Here is a 12,378-nt window from a genome sequence, read left to right on the forward strand (position 1 = left end):
AAACAAATCTTGAACTCTATGTAAAACTTTACAGCCACCCACTTGCCCTGTGAACACCTTCATCTTCCCTTATACACTAAAAATGCTTAATACCCCACACAATATATTTTAATCAAAACATAGGCTCCCTATAACTTCAAAGGTCACCTTGAGGCAAAGTGACATTTACCACACTGCATAAATAATACAGTACAAAATGAAAATAGCTTCATGTTCAAGCAGGGCAAGATTAAAGCAAGAACTGAGTTCTAGCTAGATTAGTATGATTAGAACCATGCCACAATAAAAAATATTAAATCTTTCAACATCTCACAATTTTAAGAGCAATGAAGTCTTTCTTTCAGGCAAAGGCAGATCCACTGGCCATTTTAACTGACAAAATGACAAAAAATGAATAATGAATAGCAAAATCAGTGACATGTTGAATATAAACAATTAGAACACATAAGAGACCTGAGTAGTTATGTAATACTGCAAGATGCTGAGTAAATAATGGGAGGAACTGCATAAGCATCAGTATCAGGCAAGAAGATTTCTTTTTAGCAGGTGTTACCATCTAAATCACAAGAAAATCCCATGACTCCAAGATAGGAAGGGCTGGTACCCTAATTTGGGACTTCAGAAAACTTCCTTCTCCAAAGAAACATTTCTTACTGCTCTGAGTTCCTTAAAACAATTAACCATTACTTCTGCTTGGCTTTTATCTCTTCATACTTTGCAGGTAGATGCAGTGGAGACAGGTTATGGCAGGGCTTCTCAACCTTGAAATTATTGATACACTCTGTTGAATGATTCTTTGCTGTGGGGACTTTCCATTGTAGGGTGTTTTGCAGCATCTCTCGCCTGTCCCCACTAGATGCTAGTAGGATCCCCCCAACACTAAGTTATGACAAAAATATCTCCAGATGTTGTCTAGGGTAAGAAACTGCCCCAGATTAAAATCACTGCTTGCAGTATAAAAGCAAAAAACATCATTACCAATAGAAGGAAAAAAGAAAAAAAAACAAACAAACAGAAAAGCAGTTTTGAGAAGGGGAGCTGCAGGAGATAGAAAGCAAATCCATGAGCATTGGATGCCTTTCCATTTATTTGAATCTTCAATTTCTTTCATCAATCTTTTATAGTTTTCACTATACAGCTCTTTCACCTATACTTAAATTTACTCCAAAGTACTTTCTTAGATCCTACCATAAATGGAATTGTTTCCTTGATTTCTTTGGATAGTTCATTGTTAGAGTATAGAAACAATGTAGATTGTCAAGTTAATTTTGTAATCTGCAACATTACTCAATTTGTATATCAGTTCTAAGAGGGTTCTTTTGGTGGATTTTTAGGGTTTTCTACATATAAGATCATGTCATCACAAAACAGAAAATTTCACTCCTTCTTTTACTATATGGATGCATTTTGTTTCTTTCATTTTCTGGCCTAATTGCACTGGCTCAGACTTCCTATACTATATTGAATATAAGTGGCGAGAATGGGCATCTTCTTATTAGAGATGGGGTTTCAACATGTTAGTCACGCTGGTCTAGAACTCCTGACCTCAGATAATTCACCCACCTCAGCCTCCCAAAGTGCTGGTATTACAGGCATGAGTGGCCTTGCCGAGCTGAGACACATTCCTTCTATACCTCTTATGTTGAGAGATTTTATCATGAATTTTGTCAAATACTGTTTCTGCATCTATTAAAATGATCATGCAGGTTTTGCCCTTCATCTTGTTAATACTGTGCACCACATTTACTGAATTACATATCCTGAGCCAATCTTGCACCCCAGGGATGAATCCCACTTGATCACAGTGATTGACCTTTTTAATGTGCTGTTGAATTCAGTTTGCTAGTATTTTGTTAAGGATTTTTGTGTTTTCTTTATTTTATTTATTTATTTTAGATCAAGTCTTGCTCATTCACTCAGGCTGTAGTGCGGTGGCACGATCTTGGCTCACTGCAACCTCCGCCTCCTGGGTTCAAGTGATTCTCCTGCCGCAGCCTCCCAAGTGGCTAGGATTACAGGGATGCATCACCATGTTGGCCAGGCTGGTCTCAAACTCCTGACCTCAAGTGATCCGCCCACCTTGGCCTCCCAAAGTGCTGGGACTACAGGCATGAGCCACCGCACCCAGGCTTTTGCATCTACACTCAAAAGTGATATTGGTCTTTAGTTTTCCCGTAGTATCCTTGTCTGAATTTGGTATCAGGGTAATGCTGATCTCTTAAAATGAATTTGAAAGTATTCTCTCCTCTTCAATTTTTTGGAAGAGTTTGAAAAACACTGGTGTAAGTTCTGCTTTAAATGTTTGGTAGAATTCAACAGAAAAGCCATTTGGTCCTAAGCTTTTCTTTGATGGAAGACTTTTTATAACCAATTCAATCTCATTATTTGTTATTGGTCTGTTCAGTTTCCACTTTCATTTCTGATTCTGAGTCTTTTGTTTTTTTCTTAAGTCTACCTAAAAATTTGTCAATATTGTTTACCTTCTCAACAAAACAATTTTAAGATTTGTTAATCTTTTCTGTTGTTTTTCAAGTCTCTATTTTGTCTATTTCTGCTCCGATCTTCCTTATTTCTTCCTTCTGCTGAGGTTGGGCATACTTTGTTCATCTTTTTCTAGTTCCTTGAGGTTCAATGTCAATATTTTCTATCTTTTTTAATGTTTACTGCTATAAACTTACCTCTCAGGACTGTTTTTGCTGCATCCCATAAGTTTTGGTATGTTGTGTTTCCATTTTCATTTGCCTCAATTTCCCTTTTAATTTATTCTTTGACTCATGGTTTTTCAAAAGTAGGTTGCTTAATTTGCATACATCTGTGAGCCTTCCAGGATTCCTCCTGTTATTTTTAGTCTCATGCCATTGTGATTAGAAAAGATGCTTAATATGATTTCAATCTCCTTAAATTTGTTAAGACTTGCTTTGTGTCCTAAAATATGATATATCCTGGAGAATATTCCACATGTACTTGAGCTGAGATGTTCTATAAATGTCTATTAGGTCCAATTAGTCTGAAATGTGGTTTAAGTACAATGTTTCCTTATTGATTTTCTGTCTACATAATTTGTCCAATGTTGAAAGTGAGGTAGTGAAGTCTCCTGTTATTGTACTGGAGTTGTAGTCTCTCTCTCTCTCTCTCTCTCTCCCATTCCCTCCCTCCCTCCCTTCAGTTTTTATCATATATGCCTTGTATATTTAGGTGCTCCAATGCTCCAATGTTGGGTGCATATATATTTACAACTGCCAAACTTCTTGATGAACTAACATCTCTATCATTACATGTGACGTTTTTTGTCACTACTCACTTTTTCAAGTCTCTTATATCTGATATAAACAAAACTACTCCTGTTCTCTTTTGGATTCCATTTGTAAGGAATATGTCTTTCCAACTCTCTATTTTCAGTCTATGGGTGTCCTTAGAGATGATGAGCGTCTCCTGTAGGCAGCATATTATTGGGTCACTTTTTTTCATCCATTCAGCTGCTCAATGTCAAAAATGTCCATTCTACCCAAAGATATTTACAGATCTAATGCAATCTCTATGAAAATGTCAATGACATTTTTCACAGAAATAGAAAAAGAAATCCTAAAATTCAAATGAAACCAGAAAAGACCCCAAACAACTAAAACAATCTTGTGCAAAAACAATAAGGCTAGAGGCATCATTCTCCCTGATTTTAAAAGGTATGATAAAGCTTATTTAATAGAAACAGCATGATACTGACATAGAAACAGACACATCAACCAAGGGAACAGGATACAAAGTCCAGAAATTAATCCAAGCATTTAAAATAAAACAATATTCAACTTAGATTCCAAGAACACACAATGGGGAAAGGACAGTTTCTTCAGTAAGTGGTGCTGGGAAACTGGATATCCACATGCAAAAGAATGAAACTGAACCCTATTCTCACAACATGTACAAAAACCGACTCAAAATGAATTAAAGACTTAAACAGAAGATCTCAAAGAGTAAGGTTACTAGAAGAAAACATAAGGGAAAAGCTTCACAACACTGTTCTGGCCAATGATTTCTTGGGTAGGACTCCAAACACAGACAACAAAATCACAGACAAATGGGATAGTATCAAACTAAAAAGCTTCTGCACAGCAAAGGAAACAATTAGCAGACAGATGATACAACTCACAGATTGGGAGAAAACACCTGCATACCATCTATCTGATAAGGGGTTAATATCTAAAATATATAAGAAACTCAATAGCAAAAAAAAAAAATGTAATTAAAAACTGGGCAAATGATCTGAACAAACATTTCTCAAAAGAAGACATACAAATGGCCAATGGATATACGAAAAAAAGCTCAACACCTCCAGTCATCAGGGACATGCAAATTAAAGGAACAATGATATATCACTTCACACCTATTAGAATGGGTATTATCAAAAAGACAAATACTAATTTGTGTTGGTAAGGATATAGAGAAAAGGAAACGTTTTGCATACTGCTGGCAGCAATGTAAATTGAAACATTTTGGAAAATAGTAAGGAGGTTCCTCAAGAAATTGAAAATGTAAATAGCATATGATCCACTAATCCTACTTCTGGATATATATCCAGAGGAATTGAAATCAATGTCAAAGAGATGTCTGCACTCTCATGTTCATTGCAGCATTAGTCACAATAGCCAAGATGTGGTAGCAATCTAAGTGTCCATCAGATTAATGGTTCAAAGTATTTTATACATACACACACACACACAAACATACACACATACACGAACACCATTAAGTCTTATAAAGGAAAGAAATTGGAAATTCTGCCATTCACAACAACTTGGATGAAATTGGAAGACATTATGCTAAGTGAAAAAAGCCAAGCACAGAAAAACAAATAGTGCTTGATATCATTTATGTAGAAGCTAAAAAAGTTGCTCTCATAAAAACAGAGTAGAAAGGTAGTTACCAGAGGATACAAGGAAAGGAGAGGGGTAAGGAAAGGGGAGATGCTGATCAAAGGGCATAAAGTTTCAGTCAGACTGGAGCAATAAGTATTGAGATCTACTGTACTACATGGTGACCACAGTTAATAATAATAAAATGCGTATTTCAAAATTGTTAAAAGAATAGATTTGTAATGTTCTCACCACAAGAAAATGTTGGTGAGGTGATGGATATGCTAATTAATTTGGTTGAATCTTTGTAATGTATACATAGATCAAAACATGACATTGTACACCTTGAATATACAAAATTATTTGCCAATAAAAATGAATAAATGAATGAAACAAACAAAAAGAGAAGGACAGCAAGAGCCAGAGAAAGAGAGGGGAAAAGTAAATAACTACCAGAAAGAAAATCCACTCATTCATCTAACAGATATTTGAGTTCTTTAATGGCCAAAGAAACACAGTTAAGTACATAAGCAAAATGCGTTTTTTTTTAAACTATTTCATTATTCATACAAATTCATGGCCTATATGTGCAATTTTGTTACATGCAAAGATTGCACAGTGGTCAAGGCAGGGTTTTTAGGGCATACAACACCCAAATATCATACATTGTACTCATTAAGTAATTTCTCAACATCCATTCCCCTCCCACAGCCTCACCCTTCTGAGTCTCCATTGTCTACCATTCTACTCCCTACATCCAGATGTACACATTTTGCAGCACCCACTTACGAGTTCATGAGAACATGTGATATTTGACTTTCTGTACCTGGCTTGTTTCACTTAAGATACTGACCTCCAGTTCCATCCATATTGCTGCAAATAACACGACTTCCTTTTTTCATGGCTGAATAGTACTTGATTATATACATATAGCACATTTTCCTTTTTTTATTTTTTTAATTTATTCATTTTTATCTAAGTATTATTATTATTTTAAACACGATCTTGCTTTGTCGCCCAGGCTGGAATGAAGTGGCACTATCACAGCTCACTGCAGCCAAGACCTCCTGGGGTCAATTGATCCTCCCACCTCAGCCTCCCAAGTTGCTGGGACCACAGATGCGTGCCACCATGCCCAGCTAATTTTTTGCTGTTGTTTTAGAGATTGGGTCTCTCTATGCTGCCCAGGCTGGTCTTGAATTCCTGGGCTCAAGTGATCCTTTCACGTTGGCCTTCCAAAGCATTTTCTTTATCCATTCATCCACTGATGACACTTAAGTTGATTTCACATCTTTGCTATTGTGAATAGTGCCATTATAAACATACTAGTGCAAGTATCTTTTTGATATAATGATTTATTTTCCTCTGGGTTATATACCCAGCAATGGGTTTACTGGATTGAATGGACATTCTATTTTTAGTTCTTTGAGAAATGGCCATACTCTTTACCACAGAGGCTGTACTTATTTATAATCCTACCAACAGTGTGTTAAGATTTCTTTTCTGCACAGCATCACCAACATGTTACTTTTTAATTTTTTTTTTATTAATAGCCAATCTGACTGAGGTAAGATGATATTTCATTGTGGTTTTAATTAAAATTTCTCTGATAATTAGTGATGTTGAGCATTTTTTCTTCCTTTCTTTCTTTCTTAAGATGAAGTCTCGCTCTGTCACCCAGGCTGGAGTGCGGTGGCACCATATCAGCTCACTGCAACCTCCACCTCCCATGTTCAGGCTCCTGCCTTAGTCTCCCAAGTAGCTGGGATTACAGGTGCCCACCACCACACCCAGCTCATTTTTGTATTTTTAGTAAGGACAGGGTTTTGTCACATTGGCCAGGCTGGTCTCGAGGTCCTGACCTCAGGTGATCCACCTGCCTTAGCCTCCCAAAGTGCTGGGACTATAGGTGTGAACCATCGCACCCGGCCCAGCATTTTTTCGTATACCTGTTGGCCGTTTGCATGTCTTCTTTTGAAAAATATCTATTTATGTATTTAGCCACTTGTTAATGGGATTGTTTCTGAGTTTTGTTGTTGAGTTGAGTTCCTTGTATATTTTGGTTATTAGTCCCCTATCAGATGGATAATTTGCAATTATTTTCTGCCATTCTACACATTCTATAGGTTATCTCTTCACTCTGCTGATTGCTTCTTTTGTTGTGCGTAAGCTTTTAAGTACTTTAGGACTGCAATAAGTCCCATTTGTCTATTTTTGTTTTTGTTGCCTGTGTTTTTCAGGTTTGTTTTTTTTTTTTTTAATGGAGTTTCACTCTTGTCACCCAGGCTGGAGTGCAGTGGTATGATCTTGGATCACTGCAACCTCTACCTCCCGGGTTCAAGCAATCCTCCTGCCTCAGCCTCCCGAGTAGCTGCGATTACAGGCGTCTGCCACCACGCCTGGCTAATTTTTTGTATTTTTAGTAGAGACAGCCTTTCGCCATGTTGGGCAGGCTGGTCTTGAACTCCTGACCTCAGGTGATCTGCCCACCTCGGCCTCTCAAAGTGCTGGGATAACAGGCATGAGTCACCGCACCCAGCCTTGAGGTCTCACTCATAAGTTTTTTGCCTAGACCAATGTCCAAAAGAGTTTTTGCTGTTTTCCTCTATTATTTTTATAGTTGTGGGTATTACATTTAAGTTTTTAATTCATTTTGAGTTGATTTTTTATTTGGTTAGAGATAGGGGTCCAGTTTTATTCTGCTGCATATGAACATTCATTTATCCCAGCACTGTTTATAGAAGAGGGTGACCTTTTCCCAATGCATGTTCTTGTCAGCTTTGTCAAAGATCAGTTGGCTATAAATATGTGGATTTATTTCTGGGTTCTCTATTCTGTTCCTTTGGTCTGTTTGTCTATTTTTATACCCGTACAATGCTGTTTTGGTTACTAGAGACTTGTAATGTAATTTACATCAGGTAACATGATGTCTCCAGACTTGTAATTTACATCAGGTAACATGATGTCTCCAGCTTTGTTCTTTTTGCTCAGGACTACTGTGGCTATCTGCACCCTTTTTAGTTCCATATGAATTTTAAGGTTTTTTTGTTTGTTTTTGTTTTTCCTGTGAAAGTGATATTGGTATTTTCATGGAGATTACACTGAATCTGTAGGTTGCTTTCAGCAATATGATCATTTTAACAATATTGTTTCTTACAATCCATGAGCACAGGCTATTTTTCTATTTGTTTGTGTCATCTACAATTTCCTAAGTGTTCTGTAGTTTTCTATGTAGAGATCTTTCACCTCCTTGGTTAAATATATTCCTAGATTTTGGGGGGTTTTTTTTTGTAGCTATCATTGGCCTCTTGATTTTATCTTAGCTTGGTCATTTTTGGTATACAGAAATGCTACTAATTTTCGTACTTTGATTTCGTAACCTGAAACTTTACTGAATTCATTTATCAAATCTAGGAGTCCTTTGGAGGAGTCTTTAGCATTTTCTAGGTATAAGATCATATCATCAGCAGAGATCATTTGACTTCCTCTTTTCCAATTTGGATGCCTTTCATGTCTTCTCTCATCTGACTGCTCTCACTAGGACTTCCATCACTAAGTTGAATAGGAGGAGTGAAAGCAGGTACTCTTGTCTTGCTCCAATTCTTAGAAGAAATGCTTTCAGCTTTTTCTCATTCAATATGATATTAGCTGTAGGTTTATCATATATGCCCTTTATTATTTTGAGATATGTTCCTTCTATGCCCAATTTCTTGAGGGTTTTTATCAAAGAGGAATGCTGAAGCCGGGCATGGTGGCTCATGCCTATAATCTCAGCACTTTGAGAGGCCGAGGCAGGCAGATCACTTGAGGTCAGGAGTTCGAGACCAGCCTAGCCAACATGGTGAAACCCCATCTCCACTAAAAATACAAAAAATTAGCCAGATGTGATGGTATGAACCTGTAATCCCAGCTACTCAGGAGGCTGAGGCTGAAGAATCGCTTGAACCCAGGAGGCGGAAGTTGCAGTAAGCCGAGATGGCGCCACTGCACTCCAGCCTGGGCAACAGAGTGAAACTCTGTCTCAAATTTAAAAAAAGGGGGGGGGGACACTGAATTTTAAGAAATGTTTTTTCTGCCATCTACTGAGATGATTATATGGTTTCTTCCTTGATTCTGTTTATGTGATGTATTTCATTTATACATTTGTATATGTTGAACCATCTTTGCATCTCTGGTATATTATCTTTTAGCTGTGCTATTAGTTTACTTTTAAAAACCCCTTTACAAAAAAAAGTAAAAATTGAAAAGAAAAAAGTGAAAATATTTACAAGATGGAAAAATCTTAATATTTTAAAATACATATAAAACTAATGAGCTATAAGAACACCATCAACAACCAAAAGATGATCTAGTAAAAAAAAGTTAATAGATAAGGCACAATATATGAAATATAAATAATATGCTGACTCACAGAAAAGATACAACTATTTCGCCAGTTATCAAAGAAATTTAAATGAAAATGAGGCATAATTTTACACCTAATAAATCAGCATTTCTAAAAATTCAAAAACCTAATGTTAGCAATTAATACTTAAAACTGATATACACCTCCATTTCTAAAAGCACCATACAGTGACATGATCCCTTAGGAAAATAACTTGGCAATATATTTGAAGAGCCATGAAAATATGCACATCCATTACTCCACCTCTGGGCATCTATCCTGGGGACATAAGTGAGTAGCAAAAAAAAGTAACATATATAAAATATTCAAAGTAGTACTATTTATAAAGCCAGTGAATTAAAAACAACCTACAAAGGCCGGGCGCAGTGGCTCAAGCCTGTAATCCCAGCACTTTGGGAGGCCGAGACGGGCGGATCACGAGGTCAGGAGATCGAGACCATCCTGGCTAACACGGTGAGACCCCGTCTCTACTAAAAATACAAAAAAAAACTAGCCGGGCGAGGTGGCGGGCGCCTGTAGTCCCAGCTACTCGGGAGGCTGAGGCAGGAGAATGGCGTGAACCCGGGAGGCGGAGCTTGCAGTGAGCTGAGATCCGGCCACTGCAGTCCAGCCTGGGTGACAGAGCGAGACTCCATCTCAAAAAAAAAAAAAAAACAACCTACAAGTCCAGTATCAAGGGAATGGTTAATTATATAAATTATGGAATATTTGATAGACTATTACATTGGAATCAATAATATAAAAAGCAATGTGAAAAAAATTAGGGGTTACACAGCAAAAATATAAAATACAAAATTATGTGTACACTATTAACTATGTAAGTTTATGCACAAATGTATGGATAAGGACCATAAAGAAACAAAAGAAATGAAGTCAACTGCTTTGTGTTAAAAGAATGAGGAAATTTTTTAAATTTCACTTAATACTCTTAAAAATATGTTTTTATCTTAAACATACATTTTCTATTAGATTCTTCCCAATAGTAACTAACAGCTATTCAAGAAAAATCTAACATAAGATATGACATATATCATTAAAAGCTCCTTCTCCGAGTTCAGTTTTGTATTTATTCATCTGGCACTGGAAATGGTGTCTATATATTTTTTTCTCAGTCATTGTTAATACAACAGGTCTTAGTCTCTATACATTAAGAAATAATGTCGGCTCACGCCTGTAATCCCAGCACTCTGGGAGGCTGAGGTAGGCGGATCACTTGAGGTCGGGAGTTCAAGACCAGCCTGACCAACATGGAGAAACCCTGTCTCTACTAAAAATACAAAAATTAGCTGGGCGTGGTGGTGTACGCCTGTAATCCCAGCTACTCTGGAGGCTGAGGAGGGAGAATTGCTTGAACCCAGGAGTGGAGGTTGCGGTGAGCCGAGATGGCACCATTGTACTCCAGCCTGGGCAACAAGAGCAAAACTCCGTCTCAAAAAAAAAAAAAGAAAGAAAGAAAGAAAGAATGTCAACACTCTCTTTTGCACGTATTCTCCATTTAGCCATTAATTTTCAGTACTGATTCTTGCTTTACTTACTACAGTAGCCTTTATTAGAAACATGTTCCCCAAATGTTAATGGTTGATAATTGATTATACAGATACAATTGAAAAGTGTTCCCTTCTGACCAATTCATGAGTATTTTACTGGGAAGAACTGGATCTCATTCTTCTAGCATGATTATCACACTCTTCCTTGGGGGGAGGAAAATGCTCCAAATCATTTTTCCTTTTATCTAAAGTAACAGTTTAAAAAATGAACACATACATACGCACTTGCACACACACACAAACATGCACAAGGCTACCACTGTGTTCTATCTAAATGTCTCTATCAAATGACACTGAGTGAATTGTTTCTTTTTAGTTTTAATATAAACATGATGCAAGTTTAGAGATGAGCAATTTAACTTCTGCTGTAAGTAGAATGAAGTATTAAATGTTAAGAAACAACTACAAATAAACGACCAAAAAACCCATACTCCTAGCCTGACGTATTCATTATAATGGTATCAATACATTCCCACTGTTAAATTTTAAAATCTACAATACTTCAAGGTTATGTAATAAGTTTTAGTATATATAATTAGTTACTTTGATAAGTACCTTAATTATTTCAAAAGCAACCTAAAAGTTAAGTAACATTATCCCCGGCTCTATTTACTAAAAAATTTAACTCCACTATGTCACAAAAGTAAAATGGCAATACACTTCTAAAAACTCATTAAAACAGGGCAGTCAATCAACATAATTTTAGTCAGAAAAACATAATGTGTGCTTCTTCACCCACTGTTGTTAAGAATTTACAACGTAGGCCGGGCGCGGTGGCTCAAGCCTGTAATCCCAGCACTTTGGGAGGCCGAGACGGGTGGATCACGAGGTCAGGAGATCGAGACCATCCTGGCTAACATGGTGAAACCCCGTCTCTACTAAAAATACAAAAAACTAGCCGGGCGAGGTGGCGGGCGCCTGTAGTCCCAGCTACTTCGGAGGCTGAGGCAGGAGAATGGCGTAAACCCAGGAGGCGGAGCTTGCAGTGAGCTGAGGTCCGGCCACTGCACTCCAGCCCGGGCGACAGAGCAAGACTCCGTCTCAAAAAAAAAAAAAAAAAAAAAAGAATTTACAACGTATAAAAAACAATACATAACACTTATGACTCCTTTATATCTTGAAAGCTGAGATTACAGTCAGTTTCCAACCATGAATTAACTATAGATTTTTCTTGAATGGTAATATAAACATGTAAATTGTCTTAAAATATTTGAAGAACTTTCCTTTTCAGAAAAACATTTCTTTATATTTAATTTAGCAAAGCTGAATAATTCACTAGCAGATAAATTAGTCAAATATAGATTTGAATACAGTGTATTTGAATACAAAATATTCTATTCAGAATCTATTATGTCTCCTAAATATTTATATTTAAAATTTCATACTATAAGCTTCTAAATTGTTCTCTAACAAAAGACAAAATGAACTAACTCAATGATAGACCATACTTCTTAAATATTCAAATAACAACAGGATAATAGATTTACCGTACATATTTTACAAATTTATAAAGTCATAAGATCAATAAACAGTCATCAATGGACTTAACTGCTTTCTTTAAAACATAACATTGGTTTAC

The 12,378-nt window shown here is 36.7% G+C and overlaps 1 protein-coding gene across 5 annotated transcripts in view; it reads right to left on the minus strand.

Moving 5' to 3' along the window:
- The window catches only part of BRWD3 (bromodomain and WD repeat domain containing 3), a 134,714-nt gene that overhangs the window by 74,942 nt on the left and 47,394 nt on the right, over positions 1-12,378 (minus strand). The gene's annotated exons all lie outside the window — the stretch shown is intronic.

Source organism: Rhinopithecus roxellana, chromosome 7 (genome assembly GCF_007565055.1).
Source record: "Rhinopithecus roxellana isolate Shanxi Qingling chromosome 7, ASM756505v1, whole genome shotgun sequence".
Taxonomy (NCBI): Eukaryota; Metazoa; Chordata; class Mammalia; order Primates; family Cercopithecidae; genus Rhinopithecus; species Rhinopithecus roxellana.